Consider the following 26,666-nt stretch of genomic DNA (forward strand, 5'->3'; position numbering starts at 1 on the left):
AGCCAGTGTTCCTAGCCACCAAGCATCTCTGTGGCCTCCATTTCAATAAGTGTGTTTATCCAGTAATAGTCTTCACATTAAAACTTCTATACAGAATCAAGTCTTCCCTTCTCAACTCCATACTTGGTGCCTTTAAAAAAAAAAAACCCTAACCTACATTACCTCTGTTAAATTAATATCCCATCCTTCATCTTCTGAACTTTCTGACTTTTCACAAGCCATTCCTGACACAAAGAGTATCTACCATTCTCTCTCTCTCTCTCTCTCTCTCTCTCTCTCTCTCTCTCTCTCTCTCCTTAAGTACTGTACACTATAGTTCATTTATACCTCTATTAGTTCATATAAACAAGATCACAAAAGTGAGGTACCTCCCCTTCTGAAACTGGCCAAAAATAATTAATAAATTAGCTGCCTATTAAGTTTTATTAAATTTTTATTAAATGTCTATTATAAGCCAAGCAGTCTTACATATTATTTCAAACCTTTTCAACAAACTTATGATATAGGTAGTACTATTATCATGATCCTTTAAAAATAAGAAACCAAGGTTTAGAAATACCAAATCAAGTTAGTAACATGGATTTCATAAGTGGTGAAGCAAGGTTCTGGACCAGACTTGCCTAACTCCAGAGCCACTAGTAAATACTGTTTACTAAGTCAGAACAATATGTCTGTCTGTATGCCTGTCTGTCTTTCCCTCCCTCACACCCTCCCACTGTCCCTCTCCATCCCCAGTCCAGCTTATTTTTGCAAAATAACGATGAATATTATTTTTGTAAAATAATAATGAGTTTGTTCACCATTTTAGGAAAAAAACTCTCAAAAACAAAACAAATAGCATGTACAATGCTCAGATTGCAACTCCATTGTCTATTTTGCCACAGATCACTTTCATCTAAAATATTTTTAAAGAAATTAAACTTCAGGGCTGGAGAGATGGCTCAGTGGTTAAGAGCACTGACTGCTCTTCCAGAGGTCCTGAGTTCAATTCCCAGCACCCACATGGTGGCTCACAACCATCTGTAATGGGATCTGATGCCCTCTTCTGGTGTGTCTGAAGACAGCGACAGTGTACTCATATAAATAAAATAAATAAATCCTGAAAAAAAAAGAAAGAAAGAAATTAAACTTCAACTTTTTCAAAAGAACTGTAACTTTCCACTCTTACAAATGATAGTGTTCCACATTCTTTTTTTTAAATTTATTTATTTATTATATATAAGTACACTGTAGCTGTCTTCAGATACACCAGAAGAGGGCATCAGATCTCTTTACAGATGGTTGTGAGCCACCATGTGGTTGCTGGGAATTGAACTCATGACCTCTGGAAGAGTAGTCAGGGCTCTTAACCGCTGAGCCATCTCTCCAGCCCAGTGTTCCACATTCTTAATAATATGAAGTCGAAGATATAACCATGAAGACTCTAACATGGATCTACCCCACTGGCAAAAACTAACCTGCTCAATGCCACCGAAGGTGCAGCAAGACACTCATACAGGGCAACTACCCTGAGCCTGAGATCCCACTTCTGGGAATTTGCCTAAAGCAAAGGAAGGAAGGAAAAAACAAAAACAAATGCAATCAACGATAAACGTATAAAAAAGTCTCTCCATTGTTTAAAATAGTTAGTCTGATAAATAGTCAACCTTAGAGCTCTAAACCAAAGGACCAACATCCCATACAGACAGAAAAAGTAGTAACTAAATAGTATAAGGCACAAATCTAACTTTTATAAAAAGAAAAGTCTGTACACACAGAGGGAAAACTGGGAAAATCCACACTGAAAGATGGTTGCGGTTTGCTCTGTGTAATGGGACCATTAAAAATGTTAAATTTCTTTTTTCACCCTTATTTTCTTTTCAAAACTTGCTGTATGTAATATTGACACCTCTGTCTCTCTCTCTCTCTCTCTCTCTCTCTCTATCTCTATCTCTCTCTCTCTCTCTCTCTCTCTCAGAGGGAAGTGAAGGAGGTGTCAGATTAGTTGGAATAGGAGCTACATTTCTCAGTCTCGTTTTGTTGCCTGGTTCTATTACGCCCATGGTTACTTTTAGATTGTATAAAGGATGTTATGTGAAACTCAGTAGTATCTATGATGCTACACAAGGCCTATCATTTAACAGACAGACAAAATCCCAAAAGAAAGCACCACAGTTAAGCAGATTTTCTATGTATGACTGTTGAAAGTGAACGCCAAATTAATCCAAACACACATGCAAACTAAATATACTACTGTTACTTATAAGCATGTCGGTTAGGGCTCAGAAGGAAGAAATTTGAAAATAAAAGCTCACTGAGAATGCACACTGATATATTTGGTATCCGCACATCCATCCTAAATAAATTATTTTAGTGACAGAAGATGATTTTAATTGATGTGGAGAAAATATTAAAAATCTATTCTACAAAAGAAAGAAAGAAAGAAAGAAAGAAAGAAAGAAAGAAAGTCTCAAACCTTGACATTAAACATAGATTAAAACTGATAGCTTAACAATGAAACAACTCCAGGTGTGTGTGTGTGTGTGTGTGTGTGTGTGTGCGCGCGCGCGTGTGCGTGTGCGTTGAGTTACACCACAACAATCTGCGATTTTTATTTTACAATATTTTTGACAACTAGTATTTATGAAGCTTCAGAAAGTCTACCATTTAAAAGACAGCCAAGTACTAAAAAGTACTACTGGCAAAAAAAAAAAAAAAAGAAAGAAAGAAAGAAAGAAAGAAAGAAAGCAAGCAAGCAAGCATGAAATACTACACATTTAAATGTGTCCAACGAGAGTTTAATTTTGAGTCATTCGAACACCTCAGCTGGTGAGACAGTGCAGCAGATAAGGGGGCCTGAGTTGCCCTGAATTGATCCCTGAGAACTAGCTGTCCTCTGACATCCACATATGCATCATGGCATACGCATAATAAAAACAGATCATAAGTATGGTAATAAAAATCTTTTAGGGGCTAGAGAGATGGCTCAGAGTTTAAGAACCCTTAGTGCCCTTCCAGAGAACTAGAGCACCCAGCACCCATGTTCCCAGCTCCCAGCACCCATGCACTAGCTAAAAACCATCTTAACTCTAGTTCCAGGGTATGGGTCACCCTCTTCTGGCTTATTTAACCTGGCACTCATTTGGTACACAGACATACATGCAGACAAAACACCCATACACAGAAAATAAAGTAAAGTAAAATAAAATAAATTTATACTTAAGATATTGGTTCAATGGCTGACTAGGTCTGTTAATGAAAGTATACAATACTTTACATTTGAACCGAAAGGACAGTTTCAAACACATCCAATAGATTTGTGCTAGACTATAAACTACATAAAATTCTAAAATCAGTGCTAAATGCCAACTACTACAAGACAACACAGAATCTGTTGTCTTAATGTTGTATTATATCACCGACCTATCTGGAACAGAATGATTTTATTTATAAGTGAATTTAAAAATGTCACTGAAAATAAAGTGAATGAATGGGCTTTCTAGTCAACATGTCTGGCAGTCTGCAATAAGAGATCCATCAACACCATCAGGATTCTGTCCAACACTGCACCTGGTTCTTTCTACCTCTGTACAAAACTAAACCACCATCTTATCCAGAGCAAAATAAATTTTTCACACACACAATAAGTCAGTATAAAGCAGCACTGGAAAAACAAACAAACAAACAAACAAACAAACATGAATACGGGGCAGGAGAATGGCTCAGCGGTTAAGAACACTGGTTACTCTCCCAGAGGCCCCAGTTTCAATGCCTAGCACTACATGGTGGCTCACAGCCAGGTATAACTCCAGTTCTGACTTTTCAGTTCAAAGTGAGGCCCTTTAAATTGTTAATTAACTCAAACGTGGTTTTATCTGTTACTGGTACTTTAATATTCTTAGGAAATATAACTGAATTGTATTATATTCTGAAACCAAACATGATTTACATGCTTTATTTTAAGCTTTGTTTAACCTATAATTATGAGCTAAATAAGCTTAAAAAACTGGCAAAAATTAGAGTGACTTACAAAAAGATTCTTTCAGATTTATCTACAGAAAATTGATATGCCCTAGGTAAGCTAAGTGTTCTTTTAAAAAAGTCATTCACTTGTATAATAACTAAAGTTTATTTCACAAAGCAGTTAATGTCCCAGGTGTACATCAGGTGCTTCTGAAAATACTACTAAAAGGACTATTTTTATTCCTCTTATGAAAGTACACCATTTCTTATTTCAGTTTTACCTTAATAATCACACAACTTCCCTTTTTATATTGGTGCATGTGTGAGTGCAGTCGTATCCCTCACTCTGAAAGGCCTATTTTCAAGAAGAAATGAGAGCATGGCACAGTTCTTTGCTGAGCTGCTTTGCCAATCAGAACATAATAATGAATAAAGCTAACTTTATATGTTTAACTTTAAATGATCGTCAGGATCATTTAACTTTTAAACAAATTCACCAGTCATCTCAAAACTGTATGCCCAAGGAAGGGAGGCCAAGATCGCTCACTGCATAACCATAACCACTACTACAAAAAACTCAAAATGTAAATTAAGTATACGAAATACTAAAAGGCACATAAAAATTATTACTTGTGATATGTACACACACAGGCATACACAAAGGATTCTTCAACTTCCTCTCATTAACATATAAAAGCTTACATATGTCTATTTAATGCTAGTATTTTCTACATGATAAAAATCTACATTAAATAATGCAGTAATTTCCACTACAATATTGAAATAAGCATAAAATACTTGAACTATGCTCTCACCAATGATTAGCTTGATTTGTAAAAGAACATTAAGGGGAAATAAGTTTAAGTTTGCTATTTTAAATGTACCAGAATAAGAAGATATAAATGCTCTGTACAAGTCATTTCTATTGACTGTCTGAAATGAGAGCTGTTTGGAGCCAAGACCCTTGAGCACTGAGCTCTGTGAATACTCCCTGGACCTCTAGCACATGCTTCACAGTGTTAGGTGCTTTCTGGGAACTCAGCTGTCCTCCCTCCCTCTACACATGGCACAGTTTTGGCTCAGACCAAGTCAAGTCATCTAGATTCCAGAACCAGGAATGCTGAACAAAGCCTTGGTGGTATAATTTTCTATGAAAACAAACTGGTATCATTCTCCTCTTAAAACTAAATGTCAAAGATTCAAAGCTGGCCTTGCAGAACACAACAGCAGTCTATTTTCTGAATAACAGGCACTACAATTTCAAATTCAACTGCTCTTAACTAAGGTCTACTTGATATAAATTACTGTCACAAATAAGATTCTAAAAACATCATACAGAACATAAGCAAATTATAGAGGCCAATAAAAAACTCCTTATAGAAAATTCCTTATAGAAAAAGTAACCGCCAGAAGGAACAACTAGAAATTTATTTTATATAAGACCATCAACCACCCACAAAGTTCACAGTAGTAAAAAACACTGCCAAGGCTCAGTTATTTCACTATTAGATTATAAAACACAGACGAATGTAAAAGTCCCCTGAGAGCAAGGGTCCTCGAATTCATCCCTCTTTTCCCCAACAAGTAGCACTCTGTGGTTAATGCTGAAAAGCAGAGGTGAGCTAAATATAACCTGTGTAAAAGAATCTCATTTGTGACCATAACAATCTTTTGTGTTGATAACCCCCAATGAAAACTAAATTGCCATGACACTTAATGTTAAAACAAGATGACCAACTATTTAAGTCTATTCATATGGTGATTCTTTTAGAAATAAATCACAAGGAAATACTCCAAAAGAAAAAAATGTTGGCTACACTATGTGAAATGCCATTGTTATTTTACTGGGGAAGGGAAGACACCTACGTGCCCAACAGAAAGAAGACGGACGACTTCAACATGGCTGAAAGGAGAGAAACGAAGACACTGGGCAGGAGGTAACTTGGTTATTGGGCATTTGCCTAGCAAGTGCAAGGACCTGAGTACAACCCCCAGAAACTGAAGAGGAAAACAAAAAAAAATGTCTAAATCCTACTCCAGTCTTCCTTCCCCACCTGAGTTGACTTCCACAGCAGTAGTCAGAATGATGTCCATAAGCTTAGGTCAGATAAGGTCTCTTTTCTACAGTAAGGGTTCCCCCATCTCATTCAAAGTAAAATCCAAAAGTCCTACTACTGTTGAGCATAAGGACCCCAGTTACTTCTCTAATCTCAAGCCCTCCTCTCTCCCTACTTACTGTTCTTACCACACTGTCCTCTTAGCTGCTCTCAAAAGGGTCACATGTACTCTAGGGTCTCTGCCCTAGAAGGCCATCCCTGTGATCTTCTTGCGTACGAGGAAGCACACATCCCTCCTGACTTCCTTCAGGTCTCTGCTCCAGTCTCAAGTATCCTCTGCCAGTGTTGTTCTCTAACCCCTCACCACTCTTCACTCTTCCACACAGCTCTACACCCGACACTCCACATTTAGTTGGTTATGGTCTGTCCTTCCTGACTGAAAGGAGGACAGCAAGAACTCTTTTTTTACAGTAACATTCAATTAAGTACTTACTGAATATCGCATATTTTCACAATTAACTACATAAAGACCACACATAGGAACAAGCTTGAAAGAGAAAAAGAAGAATTATTTGATTTTCAAATGCTCATATTACTAAAACAAAGAATACCTAAATAAAAGCCTGCCTAGTCTGATTATGGGTTTAGGGGACCAAAAGATACTAGGGAGTCTTGGTTTTAAAATGGCTACTGGTTAGAACTGGGAATACAGCTAAGTGGCAAAGTGCTTGCCAACCATGCTTGAGGCTCTGGGTTAGATCCCAGACTACAAACAAAATGACTGCTAAAAGTTACCCACCATGCATGAAGCTGCGATTCATCCCCAGCGCCACATAAGCCAGGCAGTGGAGCACACACCTATCCAAGCACCCTGGAGGTAAAGGCAAGAGAACTAGTAGTTCAACGTCCTCCTCAGTTACACCACTGAGCTACATGAGACTGGGGGTGGGGGTGGAGGAGGATGTGGGATACTGAGAACTTTTCCTTATAAAACTGTAATCCATTTAAATTTTGTTCCAAAATCCCCAGAGTTTAAGGTGAAGACACAATCACACCCGAGGCCACAAAAAGTGTGCACTTCTGAAAACTTTTAATATAAAACTGAGTAACATGGATATCTCAATTCACTTTAAGTTGACTATCTATGGGTGGCTTTAGAGGAGTCCAGAAGTTGAATACAAAATTCTGTGCATAAATGCCTGTTTTGTTTTTCCTGGACATAGGAGGAGTGAGTCCATATATTTCACCATATTCTAGAAATGGTTAAGAATGACATTTTTTTTTTCTTTTTTTCGGAGCTGGGGACTGAACCCAGGGCCTTGTGCTTGCTTGGCAAGCTCTCTACCACTGAGCTAAATCCCCAACCCCAAGAATGACATTTTTATAATGCAAGTGGACTGCAACATTTAACATAAAGGTTCCTCTCAAAAAGATAGGAGATGTGTAAACGGACCACTCAACTCATTCGACAAATATTGGGACAGATAAAATCCTTGCTAATGAACACAATCATAACAGAACCTGAAGTAGCAAGAAACTAAACAAGATTCACTGAAACACCATACTAAGAAAGAATATCCGAAAATGTAAGTTTAATTTTGAAACAAAGTGTTACAGAAAAGCGTAAAGACAGGAAGGAGTCTGGGACCTAATCTAGTACTCATTATATCAAAGTGTTACAGAAATCAATTACATCAAAAGAAAAAAAAGTACTCATTGGTGTGTCTACCCCCACACATTCTGACAGGAAACTCAAAGAAAGTTTCCAAATCCTGTTTCCAGCATCATCTCTTATAACTGCCTGCTTTTGAAGGCTAACTACCCTGGTTAATTCTGAGAGTCGACACTTTGACTCTAATAAAAACAGTATTTTCAGCCACCCAAGAAGCAGAAAACAGTGGCAGGTGCCTGTAACGCTTGGCCCATTAACCTCTTGCCCTTTTATACCATTTCTTACACAGTACTTCCTTCAAAGCAGTGACAAAATGATTTTCCCTTCCCAACAGCAACACACTCACTGTTTCTGACCGGTTAGCTCTTTTCCCAAGGGATGAAAGGTCCCCTAAACGCAGGATAGTTTTCTATCCTGTGAGGAAATCTCAGATGGGAGGGGGGGAGGACGCGGGGGACACAACTGTCCTTCCTTGCTCTTCTCCTTACAACAGCAAATTACACAACTCAGCAGAAGACACTGTTCTTAACTTTCTGGGTAAGGAGACAAGCCACAAACCCACCACCTCGACACTCCTCACACGCCCTCGGTGGAAGGAAGACAAGAATCACACCGTGGCCTCTTTCCTGACAAAATTCAGAAGCAGCAGAGATCAGAGTCGAGAGCAACGCTGCAAAGGCGAACACATGGCAAGCCGCAGAAGACAGAGGGCAGGGAGGGCGGGAACCCGGCTGGCGGCGGAGTGGGACGCAGAGGTGTCAGCGCTCGGCGGCCGGGGCAAAGGCCGCGCCGAGGGCACCGCACCTCCCTGGCTGCGGGGACGACAGCGGAGCGGGCGCGGACACGCGTCCCATCTCGCGGCCCGCCCCTCACGGCCGGTCCCGCAGGCCCCGCCGGGCGGCCTGGGTCCGCGGGCGTGGCTGGCTCCGGCCTCCAGCCGCGGCCCCTCCCGCCCGCCAGGCCCCCGGCCGCCGCCCGGGACTCGCGAACCGCTAAGAAGCGGGCACCGAGGTGCGGACAGCCCGCGCCCCTCACTCGCACCCCGTACTCACCCCGCGGCCCGGCGCCTCCTCCACCTCCTCCTCCTCCCTCCTCTCGGCCGCGGCTCGGGCTCGGGCTCTGCACGGCGGCGGCAGTAGCAGCGGCCTCGGGAGCGGCGGCGGCGCCTCCGGAACGCGCACGCACGCAGCACGCAGGTCCCGCCCCCCGCCCCGGGCTCCGCCTTCCCGGTCGTGTCGGGAATCTATTTAAGGGAGCCGCACTTCAAAGAGTCAGGAGGAATAGTGTGTGCAGACAGGAACTGGGGCCTTGCCTTTGAAAAAGTGATTAAGGCCAACATTGAGATGAAAAAGGACAAAAAAAAAAATTAAGAAAGAATTTTGAAGGGATGCAATCCTGGGACAGTTACTAGTTGAGTGCCTAATAGGTGCTCCATGCTGTTCTAGGCATATATAGGAAAAGTCACTTTCTAGAGTTTTCATCCTCGTGACCTAAGAGAGGGAACATGAACATTAACAAGTAAAAAAAAAAAAATTCACAGGTCACCAGGGAGGTCTTTGCACGCCTTTGTTCATGCTCTGAAGAAACAAGCCTAGACAACAGAGGCTGGATGAGAGGAATACTCCTGGGCTGAGAGAATATCAGCCTCAAACACAGAGGTGGGATGTGTCTGCCATATTTCACGAATGGCAAAAGGCAAGAGAAAGGATGGATGAGCAGAGTCTATGGCCAAAGAGCAGAGTAGTGAGGCGCCGAGATCTGGACAAATGGCCCGACCCTGTGGAGCCTGTAGGCCATTGTAATGGCAACAGGAAGCCCTGAGGAGAGGGTGGGCCCACAAATAACTATATCTAGTCCATTTTTTTTAAAGGTTAATATTACTTAGGGTGTGCTCTCTTACTCCTGTAATCCCAGCATTTTGAAAATAAGAACAGGAGAATCGTCACAAGTTTGAGGCTAGCCCGGACTACACAATGAGTTTCCACAAGTTTGAGGTTAGCCAGGACTGCACAATGGGTTTCAGGCTCATCCGGAGCTGGAGTGAGTCTTGCTGTGTGTGTAAAATACCCAACAGAAGCATGAATGTCCACAGAGGAAGTCTAGTAGGTGGCTGCTCATGTCCAATTGGCCAAGAGTGACAGCGGCATGCCAGGTAAGAAGTGGTTATTTTATTTTCGATTTTGTTTTTTTCAGTTTTATTACATCTCTTTTAATAGGTTCGAACTTGAGAAGGCAGAGGGTAGAGCAAAACAATTAGGAATGATTCTTAGATTGGGGACCTGCTGGCTGATATCACGTAATGAGAGAGAAGATGGGGTAAGAGCAAAGCTGGGAGCGAAGAAATGGAGAGTTCAATTTTGGCGGGGCTGGAGAAAGCTCAGCAGCGATGAGTATTTGCTTCTCTTGCAGAATACCCTGGCTGGGTTCCCTGCACCTACACAGCAGCTAACAACAGGCTGCAGCTCTAATTCCAGGGGAGCTGAGGCTCTCTTCTGGCCTCCATGAGTACCACATGCTCATGTTACACAGACGTGTGTGTGTGTGTGTGTGTGTGTGTGTGTGTGTGTGTGTGTGCAAAACACTCATATACGTAGAATAAAAATACGTTGGGGATTTAGCTCAGTGGTAGAGCGCTTGCCTAGCAAGTGCAAGGCCCTGGGTTCGGTCCCCAGCTCCGAAAAAAAAAAAGAAAAAAAAATAAGTTTTTTTCAAAACAAAACTTCTATTTTTCCTGTTTATCATCCAAATAGAGATATTGAATAAACAATGCGAGGTATGAATCTGGAGATATAAATTTGAGATCCATCAGGATTAGATGATTTGACCCTCGGGATGGGGAGTAGCTGGAAGAGAGGACCAAGAGAAGTAGAGGTTAAAGATAAGCAGAGTTGGCAGTCAGGTTAGAGGAACGTCCAGGAAGGAAGGAAGTAGTTAGGGAGTTGTTTTAGGAAAGTCAGTGACAGTCCCCTTGCCTACTGCTGAAATAGCTAAGACAGTTGAGTTTCAATCTCTGCCTCACCCCCGCCTCACAGTCCCCATCCCCGTCACACTGGTTGGTTCATGCTAGACAAACTCTGCCACTGAGCTGCACCCCCAGTCCAGAGTTGGGAATTTAACCACTAATTTTGGCCTGATGAAGACTGCTGAGGAGCTTAATGAAAACCCTTTCCGTGTTACCATATGGGGAAAGGTCTGGTTAGAGGGTAAGAATGAGAGAGAGTGAGGAGGAGAGGTAAGGAGTTGCCTGAGCCTAGTAGTAGTAGTAGTGGGAAGGCTGTGGGGATCCAGGAACAGTGTTTAAAGCCAAGTTACTTCCTTGTGGCATTAGAGTGAAAAATAAAGTTACCAAGCAGAGACCAGAGGAGACACCTAGAGAAACTATAGGAAGTAAGAAGCAGTGAGTCCTAGCCTGGTGCTGAAGCAGTTGGTCTTGAATAGGAACAAGGACAGTAATCACAGACTGGTTTGTAGCAAAGGCACAGACACAAGAGCGCATAGGCGTGTGTTTGAGGTGCGGAGCAGAGGAGACGAGTGAGAGCTCAAGTCTAGTGGGCTGAGTTTGACCTTGTGGAAAGGGCACTTTTCTACTGTTCTCCCTTGGAGTGGCACCTTTTGTCAGTTTTCCATGCCCCCATCTTCACACACACTCACACCCGCACCACACACACATGCACGCACCCACGCGCCCTTGCATCCATGCCCTTCCCATTCCTTGTGTATATTTTTTTTCCAGTTTATACTAAGTGCTGTAAGTGTTGCCTGCGGATGGATGGATGAGATCAGATCTGACCTGTGTGCTTTCTTTTAGCCTCTCTTAACATGGTGGTCATATATCTACCCTGAGATCACTCCGCAAGGTACGGTCCGTTGCTGATGAGAGTCAATGCGAGAAGGGTGAGAGAGGTAGGTAAGGGAGTGGCTGATAGACTCCGGAACTTGACTTGTGAAACAAAAGAGTCCAACTAAAAAGCAGTGGCACCGTGGGAAGGAATATTTTCAGAGGAAGCAATCAAATGAGTGAGGGCGAGGGGACTTTCCAAGGATCAAGCAGACGCAAGTGAGGCTATCAGGGGAGAGGAAATGTGCAGCATCTGTGAAGATACGAGGGTTCAGACTGGCCCAGAAGAGCTACAGAAAGAGCACACAGCCCTACTAGGGGCTCCAGCCTTGTCACAGTGTGTGTAAGCCAGTGATGCCATAGGGCCGAGGAGTAGACCTCGCACTCAGACCATCTGGAGCGCCACAGTCTGGGAAGAAAGTGAGCACAGGAAGGAATAAGTCAGTTATGTAACACTGGGGCCCCTGGGCAAAGCTTTGGGACACCCCCTGGACACTGCGTTCCTTACCAGGCTTTGGAAGACCCCTTGGACATTTTGCCGTCCTTACACTATGTGCTTGTAATCATTCATGGAGGTGCTTGTGTCCCTAGAGTTTGATAGATGCGAAGTATCTGTTAGGTCGTTCTGTCTTCCCATCTGCAACACTCACCATCACCTTTCTCAGTCACCAACCTGCCAAGCCTTGGTGTCGTTTAGTCCCCTGTCCCTATCTCTATGCCAGCTGCCCTCGAAGCAATCTGTACCGTCCAATAGACTAGTCTGCTGAAATGAAATAACTCTTCTGTCTATTTTGACTTATTATTGGCTGTTTTGTTTTGTTCTGAAACAAGGTCTTGTTTTATAGCTCTGGCAGGCTTGGTGGTCATTGTGAAGTCCAGGCTAGCCCCAAACTTAAGGCAGACCACCTGCCTCACTGTCCAGGATTACTCCTAAGGCTTGGGTCTTCACTCCCCAAGAACTTCAAGGTTCTCTATCTGCACAATCCACAGGTGGCTCTTAAATACGTAAAATGTGACCATGTACTGAGGGGCTGTATTTTAAATCTGATTTAAATTTAATTAGGTTTATATTTAGATAGCTGCATATGGCTAGAGGCTTCTATACAGCTCAGCCCAGGAATAGATACTTCCTATCCTGTAGCTCTCCTGTCTGCCAGCTCTCTCTAGCTCTGTCACCCTCACCCTTGATTGGTTATTGACCACCTCTAGTCTAGACTCTTGCTATACCAATTTTCCTCTTGGTCTCCTGCTCAGTTGTTTTCCTGTCAGTCTGCCTTGTGTTCTTGCAGAAATACCCTCTAAGCAATAGTGACCTCCATCCCCTTTTAGACCTTCATTGGCTCAAGAGCGAGTTAAGCATGAACTGCTCAGCCTAATACCTGGCTGGTGACGTATCTCCAGTCCCACCTGACCCCCAACACCTTACTACTCATGCGCTGTGAACTGTTTGCTACACTTCCTCCTAACTCTTCTTCTCTGCTGGCTACAGGTGCCTTCATCCCTCATCCCAGCTCCAAGTCTGTCTCCTACTGCAGCTCCTACCCAGAGAACTTCTCTTTCCTTAGACGCCCCACATTGTCTGTTTGTATGTCACCTATGGCCTATGTAGATGTCTTGGGATGTATTTTTACATTTTCCTTTCCTTTTCTTTTCTTTTTTTTTTTTTCCTTACTACTAAGTACCACACCTCTCAGTGAAGTAGTGCTCACGGCAGTGCGAGCCTTGCGCCTTGTAGAATTTGGCACTGTGAAATTATTTCTCTTCATATTATCGCTGGCCGAGAAGGTCTTGCAAACGCCTCAGAAACCTAGCATACGTTCACAGCGCACTTAGAGTTTGGAATCCCAGAGAGCGTGATTATGCTGAGACTTGGCAGGACAAGCAAAGCTATGCCCAGGGCCAATTTATGGAAAGGGCCTTTTAGAAACATCGAGACTGTGCTACAGATCAATAGAAAGAAACTTTCATCTTTTGAGTGTTTACAAGATGTATTTTTGTAGCTTGAACTCTCAGAAACACATAACCCAAGAGTATTATTGCATATGTTCAACAGTATCTCATCAACTCTTTCTGGTACTGTGTTGGAGTTTAAACTACTGAAAAGTAGTAATATTACTTTACTAAGTTCTGGGCTTAATCAAACTAATGGCTAGGCATATAGTGGGGAAGTTACTATACCCCTGATCTACCCCCATCCCCAGGTTAATATTTTATATGCAGAATGTTGTTTACACATATAGGACCTTATACACATTCATTCACCACACCTAAACTGGGGCATGCTGCTTGCTGGGTACTGATGCTCATTGCCAGGAATACAAAGATATGGTCCCTGCGCTAAAAAATTATGACCTGGCATCAGTAGTTTATAACTAATTTAATCCTATCAATAACAATATTAAATAGATAGTAGTAGGTTCATTTTGCAGAGGGGAAAATTTGTTTAGAGGGATGGAATGAATTGCCAAAATATGCAGAATTAGTTCTTAGCAAAGCCATCAAAACCTTGGTTGACTAAAAATCTAAGTTTCTCAATGGCGGCAGCTTGATCTATTTTCTTCATCTGTATTTTCATTCAAGGAGTGTGAGGGTTACCTCCTCCAGTTTTATAGCACTCGCTGCTGTGGAGAGAATCTGGGTTTGATTCTCAGCCCCCAAATGGCAGTTCCTGACCATCTGTAACTCCAGCTCCAAGGGATCTGACATTGTCCTCTGTTCTCCATGGCCACTAGGGATCAAGTGGTATGCAGGCAAAACCCTCATACATATAGAATAAAATAATCTAATTTAAAAAATTCAAGATCATATATACATATGGAAGATCGTAAATACATGTGGAAAAAAAAGGAGGAGACTCTAAGGCAGCCAGTTCACTGGTCATGAGTCCATTTCGACAGTGTATACAATAATAATCCTACCCTTACTAGTGTACCTAAAGTGTGCTCTATTGATCGTTGCTCATCCACAAGCTGTTTATTACTAGTGAACCTTGATTCACTGTTGTGTGAAAGAACGAGTAAGACTCTTTCCCAGCTGTGGCACTGCTGTGAGAGTCAGACGAGTCATCTGTGGGCTTCTGTGGTTGAACCTAGGCACAAGGCAGTGCAGGTGTTGTCCAGCTCATGTGGCGAGTCACACGTGGCGTGTGCTGTGTACTCGTCGAAGCATCGAATTTAATGCCACCCAGGCCATTTGCCACCCATCTGCTCCTCCCCCTGGAGATTGGTTCACGCCTTTGAAGTAAAAGTCAGCAGCAGACTGGAGTTTAAAACCTGCTTCTTCACCGCAGACGCTGCAGCTACCGACCTTATGCTGTAGACGCACCGTTGAGCAGTAATTAAGTGTGTGGTTCCTGGAGTGAATTGACGCAGGTTCCAGGGCAGTGCGGTGTCTGTCAGTTAGCAGCTGCGTGGCCTTGGGCACATTGCTTAACCTCACAAAACCTCAGTTTCTTACCTATAACACGTACAAGGAAAGTACAAAACATCAGGGCTTCCGTAAAAACTGAGATATGCAAAGCACTCTTCTGATTAAAAAAAAAAAAACCAAAAAACTACAATTTTTTTGAGACAGTGTCTCTCTAACATGCAATCCTGGCTGTCCTAGAACTTGCTACAGGCCAGGCTGGCCTCAGACACCTGAGTGCTGGGACTAAAGGTGCGTGTCATCACGTTCAACTTAAAAAACTGAAAGAAATATATGAAGGGCTGATCACAGAAAATTACAAACAATGGCAAAATGCTGTTCTTATGTCCTAATATACATTACCATTGCTATGTGACTTGGATGTCGTAAAAATTCATTTGAAAAAAAAAGATTTTAAAATCCTTACAATTGAGGTAATTCTATAACTACCCATGCTTGTGTATAGACAGAGTCTTCTCAGTTATCTACACTACATTTCCCATAAGCTTTAATGTTAAAAAATAAAAACTTGTAAGAAAAAAAAAACCCCACACACTAAAACTAACCAGACCAAAGTGTGAGTTGAGATGTACAGACTTCGTATCTACGTTATTCAAAGATAATAAAGGTCAGTTGCTTCTGCAGCCCTCTGTGCTTGTTTGTTTTCAATATATTGCGTGTGTGATGTCGGAGGGCGACGCCTTTGGCTTCTAGGTGGCTGTCAAGAGCAGGTTCTGAAGCTGCGTGTGGTGACGCACACCTTTAATCTCAGTACTGAGATTAGACAAGAGAAGAAGCAGTTCTAGATCATGCATTGCTACATGCGAGTCTGCACTCAGTCCACGCCGCATGAAACTCTGTCTCAGAATAATGCAACATAAAATAAAGCCATTATCCCAACAGTCAGAAGCTTTGTCAAGTACACGCTTACGTGACATAGTTCCAAATAAATAATCACGGTCTCTGTTTCTCCAGCTGCATTATCTGGGTGATGTCAGAAGGCAGGCAGGCAGGTACACAACGTGTGTTGAATGACAGGTATGCATAGACAAGCCAGAGATGTTTGTTGAACTGTGGTATAATATAGCTCAGTGGTTGTACAAAACTTGTTGTGTTCAATCCCCAGCCCTGAAACATACACGTTGCTTATTCGGTGGCATATGTTTTGCCTATTGATATGTTTTGTACAACAGATTTTTATATACATGACCCCTTTCCTGCTGAGCTCCAGTCTATCCTGTTCTTTGTCTCTCATCCAGTGAGCCTGGTTACCTGGCAGGAGCAGCTACCTGAGCCCCTAAAAGGACTCCTGCCACAAGCAGGTTAGATATCGATGAGCCCCAGCAGGCAGGATACAGCTGGCCTCTGCAGAGATAGTCCAGTGTAGGGAGGGGAGCAGACTGTGTCAGGAGGAAGCAAAGCCTTTCTTATCGGGAGAGACAAGCTTGCACTATCAGGGAACAGACAGTTACCAGGCCAACCCATCCCCACATAAGTGGAGGGAAAGGGAATCCAAAAGCGTTTGCCCAGCATCAGAGAGGTACCTAGCATTATTTATTCCGTAGCAAAATTCAAGCACATTTAAACTACAAATAGTCCAATGGGAGGGACTTGCTGTAGGCAGAAGCCTGTGAGTAAGCTTGCTAGATTAATAATGAAAAGTATAAGATGCCTGGTTCAATTTGCCTTTCTAGGAAATGAATACATTTTAATACAAATATGTTCCATGCACTATTTAAGATTTTCTTAGAATCTGAAATTCAGTTGTAACTGGGTATTTTGTCTGGCAATCTGAAGAGTGGTTAACCATGTAGCATCTGGACTATGAGTTCAAATTCTAGGATTAGCTGTGTGACCTTGAACAAGTTACTTAAGCTTTCTGAGCTTCAGGATGTATAAATTGTGGATAAAATTATCTTACAAGATTGTTAATAAGATTAAATAGTAACCACATTAGAACGGGAACAGATACATATAAATGCCAATGAGAGCAGCTTCTTTTATAGAAAATGTAAATTTTTGGTAATTGAACTACCTTTTAAAACTTAGTACTCAGCATACCTTTTAAGAGATCTGAATGAGGGGGCTTTTTCCCCCTTGTAATTTTTACATGACATTTTCAACTGAACAAGATGATTTTTTTAAGTTCACTCTCAATATCCAGAAGGAGCAGACAACCACTATCTGATAGCACCAGGATAGTTAGTGACTGAACTCAGTCTTAAAGGTGTTCTAAGCTTCAAGTTTTCAGTGAGAGATTGGGTTAAATATTTGCAAAATATTCCCTAAGTGTTTACTAGATGAAAGTCTGAAGCCAGAGGGCTCGGAACATAGCTCAGGAGGATAGTGCTTGCTCATGAAGACCTTAGATTTCATCCCTAGAACAGAAAGAAAGAGAGAAAGTAAGTTAAGTGAGGGAGGGAGGGAAGGAGGGAGGGAGGGAGGAAGGAAGGAAGGAAGGAAGGAAGGAAGGAAGGAAGGAAGGAAGGAAGGAAGGAAGGTAGGTTAAAATACAGGGAGATACCAGAGACAGCTCTTGGGTGAGATTTATTGCAGTGGGATTTGTGCTCTTCAAATCATTAAGAAGTACCAACTTGAATAGAACCTTCCAATTCTTGCATATAGAATTCTATTAACACACACACACACACACACACACACACACACACACACACACACTAGTTCAATAGAAATAGCAATAGGTTTAGGCTCTAAAAGTCTATTTTTCTCACTCAGGGTAAGTCACTTGTATGCTTCTGCGTATCTGTTCCCAGGTATGTAAGAATAATAGCTTGCCTCAAATGAGGTGGAGAGTCAGACACTATAGTATTGGCTTTAGAATAAGCACTCAATAAATGCTTAATCAACCCATTGATTCATTGAAAAGATGATCATATGTCAGACCAGCTTTAAAGGAACATTTGAGGAGTTTAGGAGATGGCTCAGTGAGTGACATGCTTACTGTGCAAACATGAGACTCAGTTTGATCCACAGCATGTATGTAGAAAGCTTGTCTCAGTGGCCTATACTGGTAACCTAAGGGCTGGGGATATGGAGACAGGTATCTTCCTGGAGCTAGTCAGCCTGGTCTAATCAAGGAGCTCCAGGTCCCAGTATGAAACCCTATTTCAAGAAAACAAGGTAGATGGTTCTTAAGGAGTAACACCCAAGGTTGACTTCTGACATCTACATGAACTCCAGTGTACACATGTAATTGTGTACATACGGGAATAGATACACACACACATACACACACATGCACACTCACATGCAAGCGCACACACATGCACACTCGCACGCACACATACACACAAGTCAAGCCTGAGGCTTACTACTTTATATGGCTAAGTTGAAACTTTCTACTCTGTTCATGTCTGATTCTGGATGAGAACCAGTAACTTCTAAACAATGATACAACCTAAGGGGAATGCAGGGAAGGACTTCATATTCTTCATCATCAGTGCTCTCTCTCTCTCTCTCTCTCTCATTCTCTCTGGTATATAAACACTTATGTGTGTTGGGGCAGTAGTTGGGGGAGGTAGTAGACTAGAGTTAAGATCAGAAAAAGTGAAAAATTGTCCATTTCTTTTTTATCACTTTTTAAACAAGACACCAGACTTGCAAAATAGGATCTGAAAAGTGGAAAACACACTGCCAGTAAACTCATAGTGTTAATTTTGAGGGGAAAAAAAAAACAAATTCAAACCAGATTCAGAAATTGTGACCTCAGGAATTTTTCATAGTTCCTATTGATTACTTGTAAGATATACTAGGAAAAGAAATAGGGAAAATACAGAATTTATGAGAATACTTAAACCCAAGAAACGAAGAGCCCTGTGTTTGTGTTTGCTGCTAGCAAATGAGGCTCACACAACAGAGTATGTTATTTTCTAGGAAGGGAGAGCATGAGGGGTTTGCCAAGGTGGCTGGTCATGTTAAGCTGGGAAGTCATTGCTTGGAATTTCTGGGCTGTGCAAGGATGATGGAGAGCCAGGGGAACAGAGACGGTGGCTGCGGAATGAACTGGAAGGCAATTTTGAAAGTTGAAGTCTGTTTATTGTGTATCAGCTGTGCATGTATGACGTGGGAATGCTATGTTGCATAGAGCATCATGCCAGCCCCCAAGAAGGAAAGGGACCTGGGGATCAGGAGAAAGACGGAAGAAAAGGAAATAAAAAAAGGCTCGATGACTAGAAGGTTAGGAAATATTGAGTAACTATCTTTCAAAAGAAATCGTATGTGTGTGTGCATGTGCGTTTGTGTGCCCATGTGTGCACGCATGCTAGAGCATGCAGAGGTTAACCTCAGGTGTCAGTCCTCAATGTCTGAACTGTTTGAGACAGAGTCTCTTTGTTGTTTGTATCGCCTATGCCAGACTAGCGGTGCACAAGCTTCTGGGGATTTTCCTATCTCCATCTCTCAGCGCTGAGATTACAGACGTGTGCTGCCACACGGGTTTGAATGAAAGCTCAGCTTTACATAGCTTCTGGGGAATCACACAGGTTCTTGCTTTTGTGCCCCAGACATTTTACCCACTGTGCTATCTCCTCAGCCTGTGATTAGTAATTGAGTAAAATAAAAAAGAATAAAAGATGTATTCTCAAGTAGAGACTAGAATTTGAATTTACTATCAAAGAGAAAGATGTTTTCGTGGTGGTGGTGGTGGTGGTGGTGGTGGTGGTGGTGGTGGTGGTGGTGGTGGTGGTGGTGGTGGTGGTGGTGGTGGTGGTGTGTTAATGATAATAATAATGGTCCAGGTACACCTAGGATGCAATTAAAACTCTGGTTGTTTGAATATAGTCAGAAGCAGAGATGGGGCGTGTCCCAAATCCTTCCCTTGCTTCCTGCATCCTTGGGGTGTGGTGTGCAGGGGAAAAGCAAGGGTGTGCATGTCTCTCACAGACATCTGAAACAGATCATGTCCTCCCTCGGGTTGCAGGGCTTCTCAGATTCCTCCTTTCACCCCGAGAGCTGTAATTGCCAAAACAGACAGATTAGCACAATTTCAGCCTGTGTGACTATCTCACTAATGCTCATTTGCTGACTTTAATGATTTCCAGAACCCCTTACTGATCTTACTGTCAGCTCAGGTTCAGAAAGTTTGTAAGCCAGCATGGTGTGGGAGGTCAGCGCCTCAGTGAGGCATTGATAGGCAAATGAATTCAAAGGGATTCTCCCTGTTCTTGTAAAGCTTCAGTTCTGTAATCCTCTTGCGTTTAAGGTGTACTGAAGAGCTGGCTCAGGCAAATATCAGTTATTGTAAGTGACACCAGGAGTAGTCGTCCTTTCCCAGAGTTTCACAGCTTCCTCCAATCTGCCTGAGCTGTTACAATAAAACTATTGGCAGTCGGGAACCCGAAAACGGGGCCTGGTCTTTATTCATCACACCACATAGAGTTTTAACACATCAGGGTAATAATAACAACACAATGTTGTCACCTGATAATCTCCCCTGTGCCCTGGAAGAGTGTCAAGGACAAAGCATGGCTGGCCCTGAAGACTGTATGCATGCTAGGAGGCACATTCTTTGCATGGACCTGGAGTTGGGGTGGTGCAACCAGGCTGTGCAGGGGCAAGATGCACTGCAAAGCAGTTGGGAAGATGTAATTCTCTGATAGAAGCCATTGCCCAGGTCTGTGAGTAAAGTGTTTCATTGCTGCTTATTGCCAGGGGAAAATAAGCATTTTAAAAGGTTCCTCAGCTTGGAATGTGACAAGAGTTCAGCCTTGTCAGAGAGGCAGAGGGAGGTTTATTCTTGGTTGGTTGTTGTGCTGTGTTTTGGTTTTGAGACAGTTTTCACTACAGCCAAGCTGGCTCAGTGCTGGCATTCCAGGCATAGGCCAACGATGCCTGACTGGGGAAGTCCTGGTCCTGTCTTCAGACAGCACCACACTTAAAAGAGTCTGAGTGTGGGCCTGGGAATGTAGTTTAGCTGCTAGAGTGCTTGCCTAGGATGCAGAAAGCCCTTGGTTTAAATTCCCAACAGTGCATAAACCAATATGGTGGCATGCACCGGTAATTCCGGGGAACCAGAAATTCAAGGTCATCCTTGCCTACAAAGTGAATTCCAGGCCAGCCTGGGCTACACATAAAACAAATCTTTAAAAAACAAACAAACAGACAAACGAGGGCTGGAGAGATGGCTCAGCAGTTAGGACCACTGACTGCTTTTCCAGAGGTCTTGAGTTCAAGTCCCAGCAAACACATGGTGGCTCATAACCATCTGTAATGGGATCTGATGCCCTCTTCTGGTGTGTCTGAAGACAGTTAAACACTCCTATAAATAAAAATAAATAAATCTTTTTTAAAACATGAAACAAAAAATAACCTAAAGCCATAGAAATTAAATCTAGTAAAAAAAATTGAAGAATAATTAGCAAAGAATCTTGGCTAAAAACAAAGATACAGGGTCTCCTTTCATGGCAGCCTGCTACCTGAGTGGCTCCCCTGCCTTTTCACCAAGCTCTGCAGTGTAGCATCAGTCATGGCTGCTTCCAGGGCAAATGCTTGGGCACTAAGCACTCAGCTTGCCCGTGGTGACCTCTTCAGTGGTGACAGTGACATCTTCACAGAGGGTAGCATCCATCAGATGTGCCCTCCCGCTGCTCAGCTCACTTTAGAAGCCTTTCATTTGAGTTTCTAATTTTTAAGATAATGGGAAGGTGATGTCGATTATTTTTGATTCCCTCTCTCACTAACCAAAGCTCTTGTATCTGGATTCTGCTGCCCCAGCTGGGCTGCCTAAACAAACAGATTCAGAACATGCAGAAGCTGGGCCAAGATACATCGACTTCACCTTAAAAAGTACAATCTAACTCATTTATAGGCCAAGATGTTGGCCTTCAATGTGTTTATATCTCTGGCCATTTTAAGAACTACTCTGGATCCTTCTTTCTTCACACAATAAACCTACGTAAGAGGGCTGGGGATGTAGGTCAGTGGTAGACTGCACGTCTGGCACAAACTAGGGCTTGGAGTTTAATCACCAGAATCATAGAGCTTCCTGTCTGAGACAGACATGAGGTTTGTTTTGCATTTCCATGTAGCAGTCTGTGAGGTAAATTGGCTTTGGGGATTTTTAACTCATTCATACGATTGGCAAAACATGAAACTGAGAAAAGCCACCGTCCTTGGGAGACTGTGTTCTCTCGGAATGAGCTGGGCTTGGACCTCACTTTCTTGGCTTCTAGCAATTAGGACCATTTGGACAAACCCTGTACCCTGCTAACTTCATCACCTCTGTGATAGGTAATCACTGTGTGGCCCATTTCCGTGCTCTTTCATGTGAGTCAGAGAGGAGTTATGGGGCTGACGGGAACTTTGGGCGGCAGATCCGCACCACCCACCTGACCTGAGAGCAGTCAGGCAGTAGAGAAGCCAGAGGGGTAGAGTGGAGCCACCAAAATGGAGATGAAGGCCATCCTGAGGGTCCCCAAAGAGTCAACAGGCCCAGATGCCTTTGAAATACCTTGAATGTCGCTTTAAATGACAGCCTAAGACGGCTTCTTGCCCCTGTTTGGTTTTTTTGAGATAGGGTCTTCTGAAGCCCAGATTTGGTCTTAAATGTGGGATAAACTCCTAATCTTCCTGCTTCTGATTCTCTAACTCTGGTGGGGGTAAGGGGGTGCACCACCTCACCTAGGCTGAAACTGCCTTAAGTCATGAAAATAAATTAATAAAGTGGAGAAGTTGCCTCTAAATACTTGGTGGCATAGCTGTCCATAGTTAGAAGAATAAGGAGAATGGCTACCAAGGAAGGCTGCAGTTGTTGTGAAATGGATCAAGCATTGTCAAAAATTCCAAGCCCCACATGTCAAGAGATTCAAACTCATTTGTGTTGCATGGTTTGTTTGGATGATGATAGTGTTTGGGGTTTGTTTCTAAGGCTGTAATCTGGACTCAGGACATTCTAAGAAAATTAACTTCCAATGTAAGCAGAGCTTAATGATGGCCACCCCATAAGAATTTAGACAGAAGGATGGCAGCAAGTGGGGGATGGGGGAGGGTTGAGCAGTGACAAGGTGTGAACAAGGCAGAGGCTTTGGGCTGACCAGGAACAGTTGCCAGACTTCAAAGCCAGTGAGGAGACTGACAGCACTAAGGATCTGCCCTGAGGCTTGGCTGTCAGCCCTCCTGATAGTCACAGGTAGGGCAGCTTTCTTGCAGAGTGCTGCACACATCCTGGGCTGCCTTCATGGCTGCATAGATGTGGGTGGGTAGTCACCAAGTGGCCCCAGGCCCCTCCTGCTATACCCACTTCCTCGTTTTCAAACCTCTTCACTTCCGAGAGGCCTGAGCCCATTCCAGGGGCTTTAGGGATAGTACAGTGTGAGTGATTCTTGCTAAGTATTCCTTTTGTGCTTTCAAGTCTCATCAGAGAGATAAGGAATGGGGCCCAGAGCAAACAGGTGCCTGTGTTATGTTCACTGTAACCGAGTCTGAAGTGAAGCTCACATGAACATGAGCTGGAGGCAAAGGCAAGTTCCAGGGTTCAAGTTCATAGGATTCTATACATGATCATGTTGTTCTGCTTCTTTTGTTTAAAACAAACAAGGAAACAACTAGATAGTGCCTCCGTATTTGGCATTGTACACTGTGATTGTTAAATCGCCAACCTGAACATTTCAATTGTTTGTGTTCCAATGCAGGTGCCCATGTCTCAAATTTGGGGGAGGACAAGTGAATCTATTTTATAAAGGAGAAGGTAATATAATTAATCACTCTAATGCTTCTACCTGGACGAAGATGGAAGTTTAGAAGGTGGACGACATTGTGAAGTTGGTGACATCACTCAAGCGTGATGACAGCTGGCTGGCCAGTAGGTCACCATTTCCCTTTGTTGCATTCCACTTCCCACATGCTGGGAAGCCAAGGCTGAGGAGGACATGTGAGACTGGGCAGGCTTCAGGGTCTGAACCAACACTAGCCTAGCTGTCATCTGGGGGAAGTGGCTTTCGGTTGACCAGTGGCACTTCCCAGTGTCAGCACGCGTGTTGTGTCAGCAGCCCAGACTCTGCGCTAGGGGGCCCCTGTCCTCAGCCATCCTCCATCTTGGGGAAACTCTCTGGTGTAACGAGCAGGGCCTCAGTGGGGAGGTAGGATGCAGCCTCAGCGAAGCAGATGGTTGGGTACTTGAACAGCAATCTAGTACAGGAAGGAGAAGACTCTGAGAATTGAGGAATGAATGGTAATTGGATTGGAACCTTATCTTTATTCTCGTAACTTTGATAGAGACCTGGCAGCACCTTGCACTACAATCTCCCTTAATAAAGGGCATTACCATGCCATGACCCAACTCACGTGTCCTGCCCCATACATATTGAAATCTCCCTTTCAACTTTGGAAGAGGGTGTGTTGGAGTAGATCTTCTTGAAACTTTGTTCTCATCTTCCAGGGTGAGAGAGGAAGAGGGAGAGGAAGAAAGACAGAGACAGACAGACAGACAGACAGACAGACAGACACAGACAGAGACACAGAGACACAGAGACACAGAGAGACACAGAGGCAGAGAGAGAATGAGAGAACATTACAGGTTGACAAGGTAGCAAAATAATTCCAAGGCAGCTGTTCTAGGATTTCCTGAAATAGAAGAGTGAATATTTGCTAGATATAAAGGTGAGGCCTGTAGGTTCCTTGTTTCTCCACCATTTTTATTATGATCTCTTGCCCCAGAAAAGGAGGAAAACAAACTAAGAATGAGTGCCTCTCCCCCAGCACATTCTAACTTGGCGTATCAGCATGGTATCGGGGAGGAGGAATCGGCAACTGACATTTACCTAGTGCTAACTCTACTTGTTTAAACCGTTATATGTTATCTAGATAACTGCACTGAACACTGGGATACAGAGGCATACTGTGTCTGTGTTGTTATCCCCATTTTAAAAGAGAACGCCATTGGGCTCTTGTAGTTAGGAAATGATGAGGTCAAACTCTAAAACCCAAGGCTTCCTGGCTGCAAAGTCCACTTTCTTTCCAGTTGCCTTGCTGAAGTGCCTGCTCTGAATGAAGAAGAACTGGGTCCTGCAGTATGTCCACAGGAAGAAGACTGTGTGTGAGTGCAGCCTCCATGTTCACTGTGCCTCATGCCATCCCTGATGTCAGGGGGAAATGAATGGTCATTTAAAAATTCCGGCTGGCTAAAGAGCTGGTGGTTTGAATGAATGCATCTAATTGCAAAATGTGAAGGACTGCCCCTGGTATTAAAAAGATGGATGATTCTGTGAAGGGAATGTGCTAAGACTTGTTTGTTGAAAATGGAATTATTAATGACTTGTCAGTAAATTTAAGAATGCCTTAAATCATTCCACTCTTACTCTTTTCATACAAGGAATAAAACAGATGAATTTATAAAGGGTTTATTGTCTGCCAGGCATTATTTTTTATATTTATATGGGTCGTTTAACTCTGCAATGATCCTATCTGGAAGATATAGTTATTTATTACAGTTGAAAGTTCAGGGGGAAAGCACAGAAAGGTTAAGAAACTTAACCAAGGATACGAAGGATGGAAATGGTAAAGGGGAAGCCTGATCTTCCAAATCTGGACAGCCATACACTGTTCCTTCTGCTCCTGTCTAATAGACAGGGAACATCAGACAGAGATAGTAAGGCCTGTGTCTATATTTGGAAAAAGTTATTCTTTTTTATTTTTTATTCCTTGAGTGACAGAAACCTTTTGCAATGCTGAGCCTCATTAACGGGAAGACAGGTCTACCGACTATCACTCTTGAGTCTTTCACCACATATCATTCTCTCGAGTTCCTTCTCAGCATGTCTCTAGCATCCTCTACCCTTGGGAGTGAGGCGTGACTGTGGGCTAAGATCTCTTTCCCAAGAGGTACAGTTGTCAGTGCCTGAATGCCCACAAGCACAGGCACTAGACACAGAAGACCCCACTATCACCATAGGCCTCACTGGGGAGAGAGAAGTAACTTATCCACACTGCTGAACACTGTACGGGTAATAAGTGAGTCCCCCCCACACACACAACCTCCTCCTCCTCTACTCCTCCTCTACACCCCCTCCCCAGACAAGATTTCTGTGTGTAGCCTTGGCTGTCCTGGATTTGTTCTGTAGAACAAACAGAACTTGAACTCAAAAATCTGCCTACCTTTGCCTCCTGAGTGCTGGGATTAAAGTCAGGTGCCACCACTGTCTGGCTCAAGTGGGTTCTTATGTTGTCTAAAAGTAAGTGTGTGGACCTCACTGGAAAGAGACTGAGCTGTCACCTGCTCCCCATCATGAAGCTGGATAAGGACAAGGGCAGTGGCCTTTATATCTTAGCAGCTGAAACTTGCATCTGCTCCACTTTTGTTTGCAGAGGAGACTTGCAAAATTACTCATTCCGCCCAGATGTGTAAAGAAACGGTTTCCTTTTCTTCTAAACCACTATGGTGTCCTTCATAAGCCCTCACCTGATGAATAGCAAGAGGAAAAGGCTAATTTTAGCTCCATCCTAGTCTGATTCAGCTATTTGAACAATGTCTTTTGACCTGTGTGTCTTGGAGATAAGGTGAAGTCCTTCTGATTCTGCCATCCTGCTCGCTTCTTCCTAAATGGTCCCACAGTTCTGAGGTTCTGTCTACCAGGACACCTCCTCCACAAGTCTGCCCTCAGAGACATGGCAGTGTGAGGCCAGAGACACAGTGGACTCCCAGCAAAGGAATCAAGGCAGTGGGACAAGACCTCATGAGCTGGGTGGATTTACTTCATCCTATGGGTAGAAACCTGAAGGGGATAGATAGCATCAGAGG

At 43.2% G+C, this 26,666-nt stretch overlaps 1 protein-coding gene and 1 long non-coding RNA gene across 20 annotated transcripts in view; one reads left to right on the forward strand and one right to left on the reverse strand.

The window, feature by feature from the left end:
- Nucleotides 1-8,841, reverse strand: part of Rap1a (RAP1A, member of RAS oncogene family) — a 77,799-nt gene extending 68,958 nt beyond the window's left edge. For 5 of the 15 annotated variants that reach the window (XM_087620226.1, XM_087620231.1, XM_087620177.1 and 2 more), the window contains exon 1: nt 8,724-8,841. The gene's annotated coding sequence lies outside the window, so the exon portion shown is untranslated. 15 annotated transcript variants of the gene reach the window in all.
- A 103-nt stretch (nt 8,842-8,944) lies between these two features.
- Nucleotides 8,945-25,268, forward strand: Rap1al (RAS-related protein 1a like). Of its 5 annotated transcripts, none has more exons than XR_015676739.1 (4): nt 8,945-9,823; nt 11,480-11,574; nt 23,563-23,732; nt 24,891-25,268. It is a non-coding gene; the product is annotated as an RAS-related protein 1a like (long non-coding RNA). The 5 variants fall into 5 exon arrangements; XR_015676740.1 differs by having other exon boundaries at nt 11,480-11,528; XR_015676738.1 differs by lacking the exon at nt 11,480-11,574.
- The last annotated feature ends 1,398 nt before the right edge of the window (nt 25,269-26,666 follow it).

This window comes from Rattus norvegicus, chromosome 2 (assembly GCF_021556685.1).
Source record: "Rattus norvegicus strain SHRSP/BbbUtx chromosome 2, alternate assembly SHRSP_T2T, whole genome shotgun sequence".
In the NCBI taxonomy this organism is placed as follows: Eukaryota; Metazoa; Chordata; class Mammalia; order Rodentia; family Muridae; genus Rattus; species Rattus norvegicus.